General features: G+C 40.7%; 1 protein-coding gene and 1 pseudogene across 15 annotated transcripts in view; one reads left to right on the top strand and one right to left on the bottom strand.

Annotated features, from left to right (window-relative positions):
• Magi2 (membrane associated guanylate kinase, WW and PDZ domain containing 2) overlaps nucleotides 1-20,091 on the top strand; it is a 1,487,762-nt gene that overhangs the window by 1,051,044 nt on the left and 416,627 nt on the right.
• Nucleotides 11,944-12,135, bottom strand: Rpl28-ps10 (ribosomal protein L28, pseudogene 10; annotated as a pseudogene).

The raw sequence follows: 20,091 nt of genomic DNA, 5'->3' as shown, positions 1-20,091 counted from the left end.
TAGTTCAGTGGAGGGTTTGATGGCTCGCCTCTCAGTTCTTTGTGTGCAAAGACAGTGGTTTCAACATCTCAGCCTCTGCTGTCTAGCGATTAGAAAGACACATGAATTATATACAAATATTAAAAATGTTTATATGCAATTCTTTTTTTTCTTATTTTGTCTACATTCCCAGTGGTTCCTAGTTTAGGCCTTCAAATAATTTTAGTTTTATGTAAAAATTAATAAATTATGTACCCTGATTTTAGAGAGAATACATAATTTGTTTTATATATAAATAACTATATATGTATATAAATCTTAACTTCTTCCTTGAAAATCTATACCTTACTCGCAGTTTAGAGCAAGTGTTTACTTGCTATTGTATTATTATTTAGCCTTGACTTATTTGAACTAAGAAGATTATGCAGGCACTGTAATAATGTATTAAATCATGACGGTCCAAAGCTAAACATGGTTCTTGAAATTGTCCCCTTGTAAGTATTTACCATTACCTTAACCGCCGTGGAATTTTGCTACTATTAAGCTTCACTGTGTCACCTTTGCCTGACTCCTGCTTCAATCAGATTTATTAGCCACATGTAGCCCTGTACATCAAGTGTGCCACAAAGAGCAACAGCCAAGAACTTCATCCTTTGCTCTTAATTTACCAGTTGTTCTGGCAAGCAACAATTATGTATATCCATATTCATCTTTGCTGTGAAAAACACAATCTAATACATAACTCAATTTGGAGGAAATTATGACCTAAGATAACCCTTTGGGCTAAAAATGTAGCATTTTAATTCTGATAGTGCAATATAATTGAAAGGATTTTTCAGTGGCTTGAAACAGGCATTGTGAAATAATTTTGTATAAAAAGCAGAATGTATATGAATTCTATATAAGAGACAAAATGTATATGAATTCTGTATAAAAGGCAGAATAACAGGTAGACAGCAGACTATATATATGTGTGTATATATATATATTATGTGTGAATACAGTATAGAGATATGTATATCATTTAAATTGTAAACATCAACAGACATGTATAATACCGAGAATGCGAACTTAATGTAGTCTTTAATGTAGTAACTTGAATGCCTTCAACGCTATTCCTCAAACTCCCACACTCTGAATTCCATCTCCAAGGAAAAGATTACGGAAAAGAATTCTCCTGTTATCTGTAACTTGCTATAGTAAAAACTTTCCATATACTACCTTATTTAAGCCTTATAAAAGAATAAGACCCATTATAATCTTCCTCATAAAAATGAGAAAGTGTGTCTCTTTAAGTTTAGTAAACCAACCCCAAAGCTGCACCGAGTGGGAGCTTTGGGCATCAAGTGAGAACATTTTCTTGTTATTATTGTTTTGACTTTCTAGCATGATCATTTGAATAAGTCATGTATTACATGGCCCGGAATGGATCAAAAATGAAAATATCCCTACTTCTAGCCCTCTTCTACTTCCCCACCAACAGTCACATTTATTGGTTTCTTATATATTCTCTAATAATATGGGATGGGGGCAGGAAGAGACTAACTACAAATGAACAAAAAGACAATAGCCTGCACAAATTGTTTTAAAGTAATTGCTTAAAGTTCTCTGTAAGATCATTTTATGCTTTGCCTATTAATTTGTTTCCACTACTCATTCTGTCATAAAAATTTCATTAGAATGTAGCCAGCTGTGGGGAATTAGAATACTGGGGAAGCTAAGTTTGACATACCACCATGACTTTGAGGCTAGCCTGGGCTAAAGAGTTAAGCTCAATCTCAAGAAAAATTAATATTTTTATCATTTTTTTGGAGCTCAGGCCCAGGCCTCAGCTTGCTAGGCAAGCACTCTATCACTGAGCTAAATCCCCAACCCCTAATATTTTTATTATACTGATTAATTTACTCTATCGGTCATGTCAAACATAACTGTAAACACAACTATTCTCCCTGGTGTCCAGCTTGTCTCTATACCATTGATGAGTAGGTCATCCTCCCCCATCTGATTTGGTGTGTTGATTTTATCATGACCTAAACTGTAGTCAACGTTTGCAGACTCAACTCTGTGTTTTAGCTAGCCAGTCACCCTACTGGTTGCAACATACCATAAATATATTGTTAGAGTTGCTTAGAAGGGAAGCTGCCCTTTTAGTTCTGACTCTTCTTTTCTCATCTCTGAGTACTTTAACTCCCACTGCTATGGTTAATATTTTGTTTTAATTAAACCATCTTTTGCTTGGTAAGATGTCTGAAGCATATCAATTAGCCAATTAGTTCTGATCAGTGAGAGACTTCGGCTTCATTCTACCAGGGGAGCAGCCATGCCTACAACAACCCTTATCTCTGGATTACAGAGGCTTGAGGCATTGCTGTGTCCTAAAGGGGTCTGATTCCACAGGGTCATTGTGAGGATTAGGCATACTTGTGAACTCAGTGGGTAGGAACTAGGACGAGCACACCTCGCTACATGTGAGTCAGTGCACCACAGTGATCAAGTATGCAAATGCTGGGACTGGTGCTAGGCCTGCTTCTCATCATGGCCAGCTCATTTTCTGAAGACCTTGACAAAATTCCTTTCTGTGTAGCTGGGAGATACTAGAGTTCTGGGGAGAGGCGGAGGCACGCACGCACACACACACACACACACACACACACACACACACACAGAGAGAGAGAGAGAGAGAGAGAGAGAGAGAGAGAGAGAGAGAGAGAGAGAGAGAGGACTGTTCATTGGGAGTATGCCATTGAAGAGAATAATACTGGGACCCATGCCCTTCCTTTCTCTTGTCTCTCTTTTGCTTCCAGATACAAGGTGAACCATTTCCCTTGTCATGATATATTTGCCATACCCAGAAGCAGCAGTCATTCATGTACTAGAATGTATGAATCAATGAACCAAAACACCCTTCCCTCTTTACAAGTTGATTCCAGAAATGGAAAGTTGACTGACACAGTATATTGACTGAGCAGATGTTTTTAATTTCACTACCTGTAAACATCTTTGCAAGAAGAAAAAAGACTTCCCTTCAATCCTAGGGTACAGGGCAAAACGTAATAAGTGACAGACACCTGGATTTCTGCTCCTGTCCTCACTCTGGCAAGTCCCTTTGTAAAGCCAACACACTACCACAGTCCCACAGCATGATCTTGGTTATGCTTCAAGTCATTGTGTCTGTTGGATCCCTGTAAGACACTTAGCACTCTGGCCACCAATCACATAGAATGGCAGTGGTAAATACTAGCTATTTTCCTACCCGGGTCTTTCCCCAGCCAGACTTCCGCAAAGCATCAATCACAGCCCAGTGAAACTTTGCAGAATAAATGGTAAAGAGAAAACTTCTTCTAGAGCTTCTTTATAATGGTCTCCACCTGCTTTAAGTATTTGTAAGTCTCTTTATCTATGACATAATCAAAATAGTTTAATTACCCTAAGCACATGGAAATGTGTGTGTTCATGCACACATGCACACATACATGCACAATGTTTAAAGCAGCTCCTAAATTCCCAGTTTACGCTCACAGTCATATACAAAGTTGAATGTAACACGGTATCTGTCTTCTTTCAAAGGAACTAAAATCAATGATTGAGGTCTAGTAAAATACAGTGGCACCCTCAGAGCGGAAATGATATTCACAGTGAGGGTTGATTAAACAGCAGGTCAGGAACGCTGTTCCTTTAGCTATGACGAAGAAGTTATGCAATGACTACAGAGAAAGGGGTTTGAGATAGGTCAAGGCACAGGGGTGCAAACCTCTGGGATGGGATGGAGGATTTGTGCAGTGTGAGTGGTGGAGGCACACGGGTCAGGGGAAATATTTAGAAATTAATCCAATCACTAAGACTGAACCATGTGAATAGTTGGTGATCCAAGTCCACCTGTTTAAACTGAATCTTCAGTCTAAGGCTAACTTCAGGGCCAAAGTGCGTAGGCTAAGTCAGAGCAAAGAAAGGGTGGGTAGCAGGCTGCTCAAGAGGTGAGCCGCTAAAGTAACGGCTATTGTGAATGAGTGCACTGAGTGGTTTGCAGGTCTGACTGCATGCTAACGGCTAATGGGTGACATTTTTAACTCTGAAAGTTAAGTGAGGAAATTATAACCAAGAAATAGCATACATTTCATTTTCTGCCTGCATTTAGGACACTTTTGTGAAAATTATTTGCTCTCTTGGAGGAAAAGTCTCTTAGTTTCTCAGGACCTGGTACTTTGGAAGACACCTTCCTATATTTGCACATAGTAACCTACGAGTTTTTTCTCTGCTGTTGTACATCTTTCCTTAATTACTCTTCATCTGGGCCATAAAGCATCCCAGAACTGTTTGTGTCAGCAACTTCCATTGAGAATAGCCCAAGGATTATAAACAATGTTACGTCCATGGGTACATTGTTTAAGGGATTAAGAGATGCATTTGCTGAGGTCAGGAGTATGACACAGTCCTCATGTGCCTGTCATTATCCTGTCCTTCTGGGGTTACACATTAAGATTTACATTCTATGAAGCCTGCCCTAATTTCTGAGAACTTCTAGTGACCAACCTGCAGACACCTGCTATTGCCAAGAAAAATAGGTTAGCAAAACAGTACTATCTATACGCATAGGAAGAATAAATCTGTTGAATTGTATTGAATTAACACTGAAGACGCTGTACTTTTCTTTCTTTCTTTCTTTCTTTCATTTTTGAAATTGAAAATAGATTCTCTCATCCAATTCATCTCAGCCACAGTTTCCCTCATTCCACTCCTCGCTCCCTGATCCATGGAGGGCAGGCCTCTATGAAACAACAACCAAACAGGACAAAACAAGATATAATAAGACAAGGCAAAAGCCCTAATAATGAGGCTGGACAAGGCAACATAACAGGAGGGACAGTTTCCCAAGAGCTGACAAACAAGATAAAGACACATCCACTCCCACTGCTAGGAGTCTCACCAAAACACTAAGCTGACAGCCAGTACATATATGCAAAGGAACCATCGCGGACCCATGAAGGTCCTGTGCTTGCTGCTTCGGTCTCTGTGAGCCCATATGAGCCCTGGTTAGTTGATTCTGTGGATCTGTTCTAAGTCTATGAGCTATCCAGTCTCTAGTTCCTAGACATCTAGGCAGTATATGGCATGGGCTTCCTCTCTGTAGTGGGCCTCAAGTTAAATCAGACATTGGTTGACCACTCACAGAAGTTCTGTGCCACCAGTGTCCCAGTACATCTTGCAGGCAGAACAGATCATAGGTCGAAAGTTTTGTGGTTGACTTAGTGTCCACATTTCTGTTTCAATAGCCTACAGAGTACCTTCCCAAATCAAAGAGACTACTAGAATGTAGGGGCGAGTGTTCGTCGCAGGCGCCAGCTCAACCTCTCTGTATTCAATGAGCTGTGTGGATTTTATCCTCAGCAATGGGTCCCTGTTGTCAGTTTTGAGAGGGAGAGTCTCTACCCTAGTATCATCATAAATTAGAGACCTCCGCAGTGCCTCCCCAGCCAAAAACTCAACCAAATGCAACTCAGTACTGTGATTGGAAGCCTTGCCTAGTTACAAGAGAAGGGCAAGTTTAGACTCCATAACCCCCATGACTAGAAGTCCTCACTAGGATCACCCTCAGGCCTCCCAGGAAATTTCCACCACCAGGTTTTCATCCTACTCCCACAAACCCTCCAATTCCATTTGTCTCTCCGTATACCCTCTCCCTTCATCCCATCTCTCCCCTACCTGATACCTCCACTTCCATCCCGACCTGTCCCCAGCCCACTGGCAAAATCCATTATACTCAGATATTATAAACTTAGATATCCCTTATCAGAAGAATGGATAAAGAAAATGTGGTACATTTATACAATGGAGTGTTACACATCAGGCCAATGATTGAACTAGAAAATATCCTGAGTGAGGTAACCTAGATGCAGAAAGACAAATATGGTATGTATTCACACATAAGTGGACATTAGCCATTAAGTAAACCAAACTACAAGCCATAGATCCAGAGACTTTAGGTAGAGATGAGGGCCATAGAGGGGATACATGGATCTCCTGGTTGGAAAAAAGTATTTTGCTTGTGAAACTTGTTATATTTTCTTAATGTTAAGCACTATTTTGAAAACACATGGTAATTCATTTTCCAGTTAGAATTCTGAAATAAATAATATGAAGAAAAGTGATCATCAGGGCACAATTAAAACATATAAACTATAAAAGTGTTGTACAGCTTACAAAGTTATTCCTGAACGTTGATCACAATAGGCTCACACTGCTGCTAAAGTCAAACCCACAGCCTTTTCATTTGATTTTGCAACCTCATCGTTTCCTCCAACTCCCTCGAGAAGTGTGGTCACATTTAAAAATAAAAACTCAAGAAAATACCATCTGTCTGCCTGCCCAAGGTAATACTTTCATTTTTATTTACTGCTGAAAATTATATCTTATTTCATTTTATGAAAAATGTATTTGATCTCGGTTGGAAAAAGAGACTATACTCTTCTATGAACACAGAATGTGTTTCGGAAGTCACTTGTGGGGCTACAGATCTGTAGCTCAATGGTAGAACACTTGATCAGCACCCACACTGTCTCCACCACTGCTGAAAGGAAATAAATAGAGTCTGGCATGTAAAAAATTACTTATATTTTTTTCCGTGCTCCTGAAAATATAGTCGTAGGAGCATTTTAGAACTCCCTTGCTTAAGCTCCCTTGATTTTCACATCCGGTAGGTTGGAGAAACCTAGAAATGACTACAAGCTTGAGGTAAATGTGAAAGTAGGGTTTACAGAAAGTCAAAGGGAGATGAGCCTCCCCCAAATAGGATTGATCAGCGATGGGAAGGAATTCAGTAGCCAGGTTGGGTATAAACTCAAAATTACCCAAAGAATTTTTCTTTTATTAAAAATAGATTATTTTCTAATATAATATATTCTAAGTACAGTTTCCCTTCCCTTTACTCCACCCAGTTCTTACCCACCTCTCCCCCCATCCAGATCTTCTGTCTGTCATTAAAAAAGAGCAGACTTCTAAGAGATAACAGCCAGACTCGATGATAAAACACAATAAGATAAAATAACTACCATCACAGTAAAGTCAGACAAGGCAAACTAACGGAAGGAAGGGCGTCCCAAGAGAAGGCATAGGAATCAGAGACACACACATTCATATGTTCAGTAGACCCATAAAAATACTAACCACTATCATATGCAGAGGATCGGGTAGAGAGACACACGGTGGTCCTTGCACAATTGATTTGGAGGACCTTGTTCTTCTGTTTCTTCCAACCCTCTGACTCTTACAGTCTTTTCTGTCTTCTCTTCTTCAGCTTTTCCTGAGCTTTGAGGAGAGGGAACATCCCACTGTGTGTTCCAATATCTCTCTCTCTCTCTCTCTCTCTCTCTCTCTCTCTCTCTCTCTGTGTGTGTGTGTGTGTGTGTGTGTGTGTGTGTGTAAAGTTTGACTGTTGCCCACTGATTTTTAGAATAAAGAAGTTATTGATAAGTCTGACATAAAAATAACCCATGCAGTACATGGGATATAAGTAAAACCAAAGTGGGTTGACACACAGTAGTAAGACTTTCAAGGAGGGTGTGTTGGTAATTCTGGCAAAGAAAGCATTTCTGGCACTCGCTCTCTCCAAACAGTAATAGTGGTGGTGACATGATATTTAGCATTTCTTGACTGCCCTGGTATATCAGACAGTCAGGAGCACTTTATATATACTATCATCCTTTTTGCTACCCTGTAGATAAACCAGACACTGATAGGGGAGCACACTCTTGTCTTCTTTTCTTGGTCACTTCCTGCCTGTCATCATCTATCCCATTGTCTCTGGCAAGTGTTTGTTCAGTTCTTAGATCCATGCAAGTATAAAGCACCAGCTGCAAAACTACTTAGAACGTCCAGTAGACATGGATGACAATAATGATCTTTATTTTTCTCAGCTCCCTGAACGAAAACTTTGTTTACTTTTGGTCTCTCTAGCCCATCACATCCTCAATATTATACCTGCTTTCTTTGGCAGAGGCAATTTCCCAGAATGCACTTCTTCTTTGCTCTTCCCCCTAAATGCCAGGATCTTGCATAATAGCATTTACTCCCACGTGTTTAATTTGCTGTGTAGGCTGAACCACTGACACATATTTTCATTTCTCCACAAAGGCTACTGTGCTGAATGTATGGGCCTCCAAGTCTCCCATTAGAAAGTAAACAAAGCTTTTTGCAACTATTGCCACTTCCTTAATACTTAAATGCCAGTTTTTATCCATGAAACCTGAAGTCTTCTCCCTTCCTTGGCTTCAGATTTTACCTATACTTTTCTTTTCAGTTGTAAAGAACATCCAGCAGACCCTGAATGTTTCTAAAAGCCTCAGTTGTTCCCTTAACTATTTTCAGGATACAACTTTCTATTTACAATCCACCAAGAGTCTCAATGTGTTTCTCTGTGTATTAGGGGCGTGCTAATGTATTCATGCACGTATACATGTTTGGGTGCTGGCCCTTGCGAATCAATGCAAAGGCACAGAGGCAATGTTGGCTGTTGTCCTCTCTATTTTTGGCACAGGGTCTCTCATTGAACCTGGACTGATTGAGCCGGGCTGTCTGACCAGTAAATCCCTGGGGTGCACCTGTCTGCCTGCTTGGTGCAGGGATGATAGGTATGACCACACCAACTTATATGGTGCAGGGAATCAGATCTCAGGTCCTTTATGTTTGAGAGGACTAGACTGGCATACTGTCTCAGCCCCTCAACTTATCGTGTTGGAAATAACCCCTCTCAAGGCAAACCAGTGAAACCAGTGGCACAACGTCTTCCATGCAATGACAACAAGACTCACCCTTTTGAATAAGCTGCCCCTTTACTCTAGCCACAGCCCTCTGGGTACTCCCCTATTTATACACTGCACCCTTAGACTTGGATCTATAAGTTCCTCAGTTTTACAAACCTTCTAGAAAGTTCAGCCAGCCATCATTTTGTGTGCGGATCGAATACTGCACCTCACGTTTCTTTGAAATTCTGCCACGGACACATCAAAGACTACCTTTTCAGGGACCATGCTGGTTTGTCAGGGTGGGAGGTCTTCTCCCTTCTCCCTGCCTGCTGTGGCCTTGAACGTGCTTTTTCCATTCCAAGCCTGCTTGGGAAAATATTAAACATTCATTTAATATGAAAATTGGTAAAGGTTTTTAAAGTATGGCGTAAGGAAAGTTTTATAAAACCATGCCTATTATTTTCCTTCACTAAGGCAAGATGCTGAAATCTGAGACTCGCACTCTGCGTGTTTGGTAAAAGGTAGCAATGTGAAGAGACCTATCAGAGCCCATGGAGCTAGGACACCAGGTTTTATTTAATCTTAAAATCCCTTAAGGAGTTTTTATTTTTCTCATGATTACTTTTGATGTCACATTTTAAAGTTCCATTCCCAGGGTTGCCCATATGCAGAGAATACAGATTCATTTCAAATGGTATTAAAATTTCCAATTTTAACAACAACAACAAAACCCTTTATGCTTTTGTCCTGCATTTTGATTTCAAATCACTGTCAATCTCCTCCTCCTGGTTTCTGTGTGTGTGTGTGTGTGTGTGTGTGTGTGTGTGTGTGTGTGTGTGTGTGTGTGTGTGTAAGGGGATTTCTTAGTATTTTTTTCTGATGGGAGAAAGGTTAGAAGCACCTCAGACAGAAAGGAACATTCCTAGAGCTTTTTTAACTAGACATTGCATCATTGTTTGGGGCGCATTCAGGGAGGAGGGGGTGTTCGTTTGTTTGTTTGTTTGTTTGTTTGAAGGGGGAAAAAGAGGTAGAAGTTATCCATCCCGACCTGGCTAGAGGGTTTCAACTGCCACTTTGCCATGTTTGATACCCCGTGATGGCATAAACCCAGAAGTAACTGAGAGAAGGAAAAGACAGACTGGCAGTTCTCACAGCAGAGAGGCAAGGCTGATCAAAGGCCCCTGTAGGGGATGGTTCGTCTTCCGCCTTCCTTTAGTGTGTTGTGCAGCCTCCTTGAGTCCCATGTTGGCTACCAGCTATCGGTCCCACTCTAGTCCCCGTCCCTTAATGGCATGATGGCCTGCAATCAGACCAGCGGCCTGAGAGGGAAAATGGGAATGGCCAGGGATGATAGTGCTGAGTGAGTACAAAAAGAAGCAGACATCTGTGAAGACGGGATTCAGGGAGCTCATCTAATTGAAGGGAACAAAGGCTTTTTAAACCTTCAGGTAGGAGTCTTCAGGGAGAGGGTATATCATCGGTCAGGGCTGAGGTGTTGGGAATGCCTGGTTTGCATGACGAGGAATTCCAAGTGCTGCATGGCATGACCTTAAAAGGGGAAAGGAAGCTTAACCTGGCTATCAGGGTACATGACTTCCTCTGGTGGGACAAAGGTGGAGGCACAGGTCTACGTGCGTCAGGATATTCAGGCCCAGTGGGGGTAATACTACTCTTGCCAAGCTCAGAACAAGATTTCCAAGGTTTGGCTATGCCTCAACCCCAGTCTAGCTCCAGGCCTATTCCCCACAGCTCCACAACTCCTACAGCCTCACATGCCTGTATGACCGAGAGACACAGAGACTAAAACGAGTCAGAGAGACAGAGAAAGAGACACAAAGCAGAGAGAGACAGAGACCCAGAACCGGAGCACAGGAGAACAGGAGTACAACCCTGAAGTGTGATATGAAGGTCCGAGGATACATTCAGGAGTCCGTCTTTCCTCTGCCTATCACAGGCAGGCGCTCTCCTGCTGTTTCGAAAGTTCCAGGCTTTCTGTCCCTAAAGCATCTGTCCAATCCTCCCATCCTCAACGTACCCACCTCTGGTAGGGGCTCTGAGATCACGGGGGCATGTCACTGTGTCCGGCTTTTTTAAATGTAAGTTCTGGGAATTGGATTCCGTTGTTCTGGCTTGTACTTACAAGTACCTTTGCCTGCGGGGAAAATTCCCCAGTCCTTTTCATAGCTTAATTTTTAGTGATAGTATTTGTCAGAAAAATATGGTGTTTTTCCTGCACCTATAGCAAAAATAAGTTAAGTCCCCCCCGGAAAAAGAATTAGGGTAAAATGAAGACTGAAACCCTGTAAGTCTTAGAGGAAGTACACATGCGTGCATCATTTTAATTCTTCAAAACCTGAGGTTTAGACAAACGTATACCATGAACACTCCACCCACATGGAGTCACACATCTGATTTCCATCAACCACATCATACAATAAATCTCCCAAGCAAAGTAATTCAATTATTCTGTGAAGCTTGGACAAGGAACATTTCTTTTATGCCTTTAAAAATATGAATCAAAAGAGGTTTAGAATCAGAATCGCACCATGCCTTACATCATAGCCATCTGACTTTACATTTGAATCATTTTTGCTCTGTGTTTTCCTCATAGAACCCTCCTCACTGAGGCTGCCAAAAGTGTCAGATCCAAAGCAGTGCAGTCTTTGCTTCAGAACAGACTAGAAGCATAAAACTGGTGACCTTTAATATAAACTACTCTCTGCAAAACTTAATGTCACCCAAAATATGTAAGTGCAGAAAAACTGAATATATCTGATTCTTTCCAACCAAGATCGACACACACACACACACACATACACACTTCATACAATACTTAGAATCCAATTCTCTCTCTCTCTCTCTCTCTCTCTCTCTCTCTCTCTTGTTGTTGTTGTTGTTGTTGTTGTTGTTGTTGTTGGTGGTGGTGGTGGTGGTGGTGGTGGTGGTGGTGGTGGTGGTGGTGGTGGTGGTTGAAAAATAGAAAAGTCAGTGGGGCCCTCTTGTTTCTGGGGTGTGGAGCTCTTGGTGAGGCCAGTCTGCTTCCTCTTTAACATCACAGGCTTCACAGGAGTTGCCTTGGCTGTGCAGGTGGCTACCAAGTTTTAGTCAGAGCGTTACTAGTTCTTACGGGTCATGTGCCTAATATTGATGAGTGTTGCCCGGGCATTCTCACTGATGGCAATGCTCACGAAAAAAACAACTGGTTTTCTCTGACATGATCTAGACTTCAGACCAACACAACTCCTTTCCAGTGGGCTGCGGTCTCCACTCCCACAGTCTTACTGTGAATAGGCCTATCATAGGGAAAGGAGTTGCAGGCTTTCAGATGACGGAGCTTGGTGCTGTACATCTCGCTATTCCTGTTGATCAGGAAACTGGAGCAGGTACAAACTTCCATCTAGTGCAGATGCCTGGACATGCCTTGATTTCTGTCACTATGGTGTCTGGAGCCCAGTTCCTCTTGATCGTTACTTTGGAATACATTCTCGGCAAGGGGACAAATCCTCATCTAGTATGACATGATTTACAAAATCATTCGATGTAAGACATATTTTAATTGGACTGGACAAATTGCTTAGTCATTAAGAGTGCCTACTACTCTTAGAGACACTCCTGGTTTGGGTCCTGCCACAATGTCCTGCAGCTCACCACAATCTTCAAATCTAATTCTGGTGGGTCGCATGCCCTCTGCCCTCTGCCCTCTGTATGCTCCTACACACACACACACACACACACACACATACACACACACACACGCATGCACGCACACACACAAATTTTTAAAAACATTTTTGAAAAACAAATAGTACTCAAGTTTGTATAGACAGCTGACATGAATACATGTATGAAGAGTGACATGTGAAAAAATGGTAAAAGACAGAAAGATAGAAGGAAAGTCATGAGTCAGGAAAGGGACCAACAAAAGAAACAAACAAACAAACAAACAAAAAACTAAGCTAGAAATTAGAGAGCAGTGTCTGTGTCTAGTGTTGCTAATTTAAAAGACAGTTTGTCTCAACTCTATCAACAACAGAAGAAAACTCCAACTCAGAATTTCCAAATAACACTTGGAAATGATACAGTAAATCAGTTCCTTCATTCTACCTTGAAGGAATCAGCATACAGTTAGAAGCAGAATTCTTTGCTAACTGATCAAACTAGAAAGAAAATTTTCATCATTTTAAAAAAATTGTTTTTAGTATCTCTTTGTGTGTGTGTGGCCAAGTGGCCAAGGAAGGCAGAGGCATCAATGGCCTGACACTCGAGATACAAGTGCTGGGAATGTAACTGGGTCTGACTCTTAAAGAACAGCTTCAAAAGGATTATGCTACCCTCATGGATTGCCTTGCTCTTTTGATTTACATACAGAGATTTTTTTCCTGCAAAGCACTAACAAATTGTATTGAATGGCTAGATTTTTCTTCTAAAAGTTTCACTATAATCCATTTAAAAAATAAGCATAATTACGTGATATCAAAGGAGAGAAAACACCAGCTGTACACGGGGCTTAGATACTAAGTGGTTATTTTATATTGTCTCCTCCAAGAGTGTTAGGGAACTTTGGTATAAGCAGATGCCCTAGGGAGCAGGCCAGTAAAAGTCCAAGAAGGGAAAGTAATTCAGAATTTGTGAAATCTGTCCACAGTCATTACTTCTGCATTCACCTCTATGGCCGAGGCTGCTGTAACATTCCCTTAGTCTACCTGTGTGTTTATCTTGTCAGTGTACAGAAATGTAAAACATTCACCTTTTCAAACTCTAAAGGTCACACTAAATGGCTCGAGGAGTTTGCGAGCACGGGGATGTCTCAAGATCTTTGCCTATTCATTGAAGTATTAGCTTTAGAATAATCGCATGTAGCAAGACCAGAGCCACTGGAGAAAGAGAAAATACAGAAGTGAAAATAACATATTCAATTAAGTTTTATGGGACTCAGTGATTAGTTAATTAAAGTAATCTTTATCTTTACTGCTCGCCATGCACCCTTAACAGGGAAACAGAGGAGTGTTAAATGTGTGGAATTTTTCCCACGTCAGTGTATTTTCCGAAATGTGTAAGGATGAAGCAGCTGATAATACCATTGCACTTAAGGGGTATAATATGCCTGGCCCCTCTATTAATAATTTTTTATGAGGCGTAGGTTTTAGGGCCCTAGTTGATGTGACTGAAGAGTAAACTGCGCCTTGTGAAAGAACTCTTTGTGTCATTGCTTACCAAGGAAAGTACATCTAGGTGGCAAGGGCTCTACCTTAATCACCTGCCCTGCTGCGAGCTGTTGTCATACTTAAGAAAGGTCTGTGTTGATCTAACTCACAAAGGCCAAGAAGGGAATACGTGTGCGCATACCCACAAACACATCTACATAAGCACACAAACCAGAATAAGATCCGTGTTCATAGCACTAGCCTCCATTGATCAAGCCAGGGGCAGCTATTGGTAGGTTTTTGTTTGCCCCTCAAGTTGGCTGTGTTAAAAATATTGCTGTGGCGCTCGATTTGGCAGCACGTACACTACAGCTAAAATAGTGCAGAGATTAGCATGGCCTCTACAAAGATGGCATGCAAATTCATGAAGCATTTCAGAGCGTGGGCCAGCTCTGACAACGGATGCCTGACAAAAGCCAACTGTAACTTGGAAAGGTCTTCCTGGGGCTGCTGCATTTTGCAGTAGGTGGTAGACGGCCTATGACCCTTCCTCGCAACCTCCTGGCGTCTCTATGGCATCACAGACGTGTCAATAATAAACTCTACGATAATTTCTATATTGCTTGTTATTATCTAAAATGTATTTTAGTACATTAGATTTCCAACAAAAAGTAACATGTGTACTTGGTTTCTTTTAAAAAACAAACAAACAAAAAAGCCTATAAGCAGACTAGAAATTAAACACAGACGAATGTGCCAACACCTAAAGTACATTTGGACTTACTATTCAAACAAGGTTTTATGGGTTAATGGGTGTGAGAGAGAATACTTAGTTTTTAAAACTGGTACGCCCTGGAAACTATACGTATGCTTCAGACATAGAAGTGAATTTGAATCCTCACTTAAAATGATTGTGACCTGAGCGATTTTACACCAAATTCACCTTTCGCCTGTGGAAGTTGTCATTCTTACCACGGACAGTTGTTTGAGTGTCTAAGTGGAGTCAGAATCGTTTACCTGATGATTTGCTAGAGGATTTGTACAGAATTTGTCTTCTCCCCGAGTCATCATTAGGACTCTCGTGAAGAGAGCAGGAGAAAGAGCAACAGGTCGTACTGGAGGGGAAGGAGGCAGAGGAGGAAGAAGGAGAGGAAGAGGGATAAGGATGGTTTGAAGACGTATCTCAATGGAAGCCTGCTTGCCTAGCCAGCATGAGTCTCTAGGTTTGATTTCAGCACTGAAGAAAGGGGCCATTTTGCTTTAAGAGCATACCATATCTACAGCTCTGTGAGAAATTTTAGATACATCATATAACATAATTCTCACGATAGCCCTGAGTGGGCTATTTTGAAGATAATGAAACAGACCTAAAGAGATGAATTAATTATCTTGCTCAAGGGTCAATCAACTACTCATTTTAGAGTGTGGTTCCAAATCTTCAATCTGTATTTTGGATCTAAGAGTATCTGATACCAATTTTAAAAACTTAAAAATTCCATAAGACTTCAAAAAGTGTCTTATTTTGCTGTGGACAAAAGAGTAAAGTAGAGAACTCATCGTGTGATTGGGAGAAGGCTTGCATTAAATGCTTTTAATCCCTGACCACTCTGTTAACCCCTACAACAGAGGAACTTAGTAGCAGGTTGAAAGATGCCTTCCAGGTGTCCTTAGACGTAGCAAACTTAGGAGAAGGACACGGGCCTTGAAGCTCCAATGGGACTTTGAGTTGCTCTCAGCACAGTAGTAATTCAAGAACTCTACAGATGGCTCTCGCAGAAAACATTTGCAGTGATCTGTAGATTATTTGTAAATGCGTGTCATACACATATATGGTTGTAGTTGTTAGTTATCTTCTATTAGAAAATATAGGCTACTTCCTTTATAATAGTTTGAAATGGTCATCCAGAAAGTAATATGACTCTCAGAGCACTTCTAAGAATTGAATTTTAAATTTATACATGAAACATTACAGATATGTAATATGATATGTTGGTACAGAGGTATATTGTGCAATGTTCAAATTAAGTTAAATCAACCTGTCTTCCTCAAGCACCTGTTATTTCTGTGTTGGAAACTTTCAAAATCTTTTCCTGGAGTGTTTTTGAAATGTTCAATATGTTATCATAGTCTGTAGTGACCAAGCTCTCTAATGGCATTCCAGAACTACTTGCTCCTGTCTAACTAACACAGTTGTCACAAATGAACCTTTCTTCATGCCCCCTCCCTGACTCTTCTCAGCCTGTGGGACCACCACTCTACTCTCAACCTCTGTGAGATGGACATTTTCAGATCCTGCATCTGAGTGATCATATGGGGCCTGGTTGTGCACATGGCTTACTGTCTTGGTGTGCTACAAATGTCAGAATTTCATCCTTTTGTGTGGCCGAATACCACATCTTCTTGATGTACCCACTGATGTCTATATGTGCTCTCTGCCAGACCCTTTCCCTCCCATCTTGTCTGTTTTAATATCCTGAACTATTTACCTCACTTGTTTTCATTTGTACCTCTGTAAAGTTCATCACATCTCCCTCCATGATTTCATTATTTTGTCAAATATTCTATTGATACAGTTATTATATTATACTGGAGTTCATTTCTACAAGTCTTTGTACCCTATCACTTAGTAGGAATTCAATAATCAATTGAATATTGATGATAAGGTGATGTCACTGAAAGTAGAGACTGGGTATTGGTGAACTGACTTTTAGCAGTGACTGCCTCTGTACCTAGCCTGGAGTGTGTGTGCGTTGTTATTTGTGTGAATGAATGAAAACAAAAGACACTTAGAGTCAAGTTCATAGATTGAAATATTCTTAGAGCACAATTGTCATTTAAAACAATATTTGAGATCAATAATGGATAGAATATGTCACAGAATTGATGAATGTGGCACAAATTTGTAAAAATAAATAAATAAATAAACAAGCTTTGAACTTCAGAATGAAATGAGCTTCCTCAAATATTCCACACCATTCATGACGACAAAGTCCACTCTCATAGAAAAGGGTACACCCCAACAGTAACATTGTTATAGGTACAGTCAAAAGCAAGAGTCCATGACAACTCCTGCCTTTTACACTTTCCAGAGAGAGAGAGAGAGAAGGAAAAATGTATATCATTTAGGAGCAACATAAATAAAACACCTGGGTTTGGTCAATGGGTCTATTAGCTTCTGCTTTACATAGATAGCACTAGACATAAAATTTGGTTAATCTAGTTATTCTCTTTCAATCACAGCACTTCCCGCCCTCGGATTGCAGCCATGACTGACATAGGGAGAAATGTGGGGTTCCATTCTTCCTTAAAAGAACAGATGCCTACTACACTCATAAACGGCATAGCTGTTGCTGATATTTGAAAGAAAAGACCAAGTAGGAGAGACCAAGTGGTCACTTCCGATCACTTAGCAATGAGCCAGTCACCAGAGAAGCCAGAAAGTGCCTGCAAAAACAAAGAAAACTGGGATAGATAGCAGCTCAGTAGTGGAGAGACAACAGCCAGCAGCCCAATGCCTGCTCTTGTTTATGGTTTGTATTTTAGAAAGTGTAAGTTCAGTGTCACACAAAGGCAGACACTAAACTGAGTTTTGCCATCGTTACAAGGGAGGCCCCCTTAAAAATAGACTCAAACAGAAGAAAATGTTCTTTGTAGACTGTGCTCCACAAGTTCAGGATCAGGACCTTGGTGTAAAGAATGAAAACAAGTCCGACAAACAGCGTCCTGTACACTGAGATGTGTTAATTACATCAGTGCTCTGCAGGGGCAAGATGATGCTCGCCCTATTCTCAGTAGGTTGGGGAACCCGTGGAGAGCACTGAGCTGGGCAGCTTGAGACACATAGTACACAGATAGGTCGGACACGTTTATCCATATGCTCAGGCGTGCACCTGCTACCTCAGTCAAAAGTGTTCAAAGAAAAGAAACTGGGCAAGGGGAAGTACCAAAACTGTCAAATATTTGAACATGTTACATTAAGCAAATTCCATTTCCTGTCTCCCTCTTCTCGGATATAAACACAGCAACTATTTTACTACTACTCTAGTGTTAGTGGTGAAGATTGTATAGATTACTATTTATAAAAGGCTTAGCATATTGCCTGACATATGATGACTTTAATATTGAATAGGCTCCCCAGTGGGGAGCTGGAAGTCAGGGAGAAAGTCTTGGCTGAAAAGCATAGAATTGATGTTTGAAGTGAAGGGACCTTTGAGCAAGCTGACTTGATCTCCTAGGGACCCATACAAAGTGAAACAGAAGAGAGTCATGGCTGTATATGAAAAGAGACGAGGAAGAAGAGGACTACTACACGGCAAAAGAACCTAACAGCACAAGAGAGAGATGAATGTTTCTGATTCTGGCAGATACCGGAAGCCAAAAACCTAGGGACACAGTGGCTCCTTTATCCTTGTTTCAACTCCTCCTCCCCCTCCTCCTCCTCCTCCTCCTCCTCCTCCTCCTCCTCCTCCTTCTTCTCTCTCTCTCTCTCTCTCTCTCTCTCTCTCTCTCTCCTTCTTTCTCTCTCCCTCTCCCTCCCTCCCTCTCTCTTTCTCATTCTCTCTTCTCCCTTCCCCTTTTTCCTTCTCTTACTTTTTATCTCTGAAGAAAGCAGCCCCCCATGGAGTTGGTCATTAGTAAGATGATGTGGTGATAATGATATCTTTCAATTTCCCCATCAGTGAATTTGCATTGCACCTGACCCTGCAGTACCTGGGTATCTTAACTGCGGTACCCAGAGGGGAATGTCCATGTGTACTCATTATTCTAAGGGAATATGGCAGACTTGGGTCTACATGCTACAGGGTCTGGAAAGCTATGATGCTGTGAGATCACCCATTCAAAACTAAGAACTAGATGTCAGTGGATATAAAGGGTGAGGGAAGAAATTATTATTATTCAACTTCAACCTAAGGTGAACAAGTTTATAAAAAAGTTAATTTTCAAAAATTGCTTCTTTCTTTTTCATATAAAAACAGGTAGATTCATTTTACAGAGTAACCCCAACCGGCTATTGATATTCAATAAAAATGAAATAATTTTATTTTAAAATATATAATATACAAGTAAACAGTAGCATAACTTCTCTATTTTCATTGTCACAACAAATTTTGTGTTTATTGTATTCTCTTTCTTCTAGTGGTTTTTGTTTTTCTATTTAAAAGCATTTTCAGACTGTGGGCATTTTATAGACAGATTCCCTGGTATCTGGTATTTTAAGACATCTGTTTCTCTAAATTAAACTGTAATTTCTATGTTTCTAAAATGCTGGTTGGTTTTATGTCATGCATACAGTTTTAGTCTCATAAAAAATTGAGATATTTTACCAAAATCTTCTTGGGCTTTTTCCTTGAGGAAAATAAATCTTTATATTTTAGAACATGGTAAATTTCTCATTTTAAACTGTTTTTGCGAACTTTTGAAGGCATCAGCATGGGCGGAGAACATAGCTCAACGATAACACTGGCCTAGCATGTGTGAGGTGCTAGGTTCAAACTCAGATGGACAGGATTCAAGTAGAGGTTGGGAGTAGAGACAAGAAGGAAAGAAGAAAGGGAGCAAAGTGGAAAAAGGGCAGCAGGCTGGCAAATAGGCACAATATGTCCTTCAGTTCTTCAAGAGACGAAGCCCACCCTCTACTCCCCTCAACTCTGCACAAGCTGTCACTCACATGGGAGGACTTCAGAAGAACTGATTCCATCACACACACACACACACACACACACACACACACACACCCTACAATTCTTAGAGACCTACACTACATTTTTTTTTATATTCTCAAAGGCTGGTTAAGTGTTTTAAAAGGCAATTTCCCATTTGTTTGTTTATTTCCTTGTGAATCGTTGAAGTCAAGGGGAAATCTCCTTTTATAGTACATCATTAGAAGAGTGCACCCTTCAAAGAAGCTCCACAAAAAAATTCAGCTCACACATAATTGAATACAAATAACCAGAAGGCCATAAAAATTGATCCTTATCCCTCACAAAATCAATTATTTGCCATCAGAAAACTTCCCAGCCATGGGTAAAAGCTAAGCTAACAGAAACATGTGCTGCAAAGCAATGGGCTGGCTCCCACACTGAATGATGTTGTGCTAGGTCTGGTGCATGCAGCCACAAAAAGATGGCTGGAAATGACCTTGATGTCAGCATTTTCCCCACCACAACACATTACTGTACTGGTTACTTCATTCTTTTCCTATTGTATTTCTCCTTGAGTGAAGTTATATG

Source organism: Rattus norvegicus, chromosome 4 (genome assembly GCF_021556685.1).
Source record: "Rattus norvegicus strain SHRSP/BbbUtx chromosome 4, alternate assembly SHRSP_T2T, whole genome shotgun sequence".
NCBI classification, from domain to species: domain Eukaryota; kingdom Metazoa; phylum Chordata; class Mammalia; order Rodentia; family Muridae; genus Rattus; species Rattus norvegicus.
This window is presented reverse-complemented; position numbering and strand designations above follow the sequence as displayed.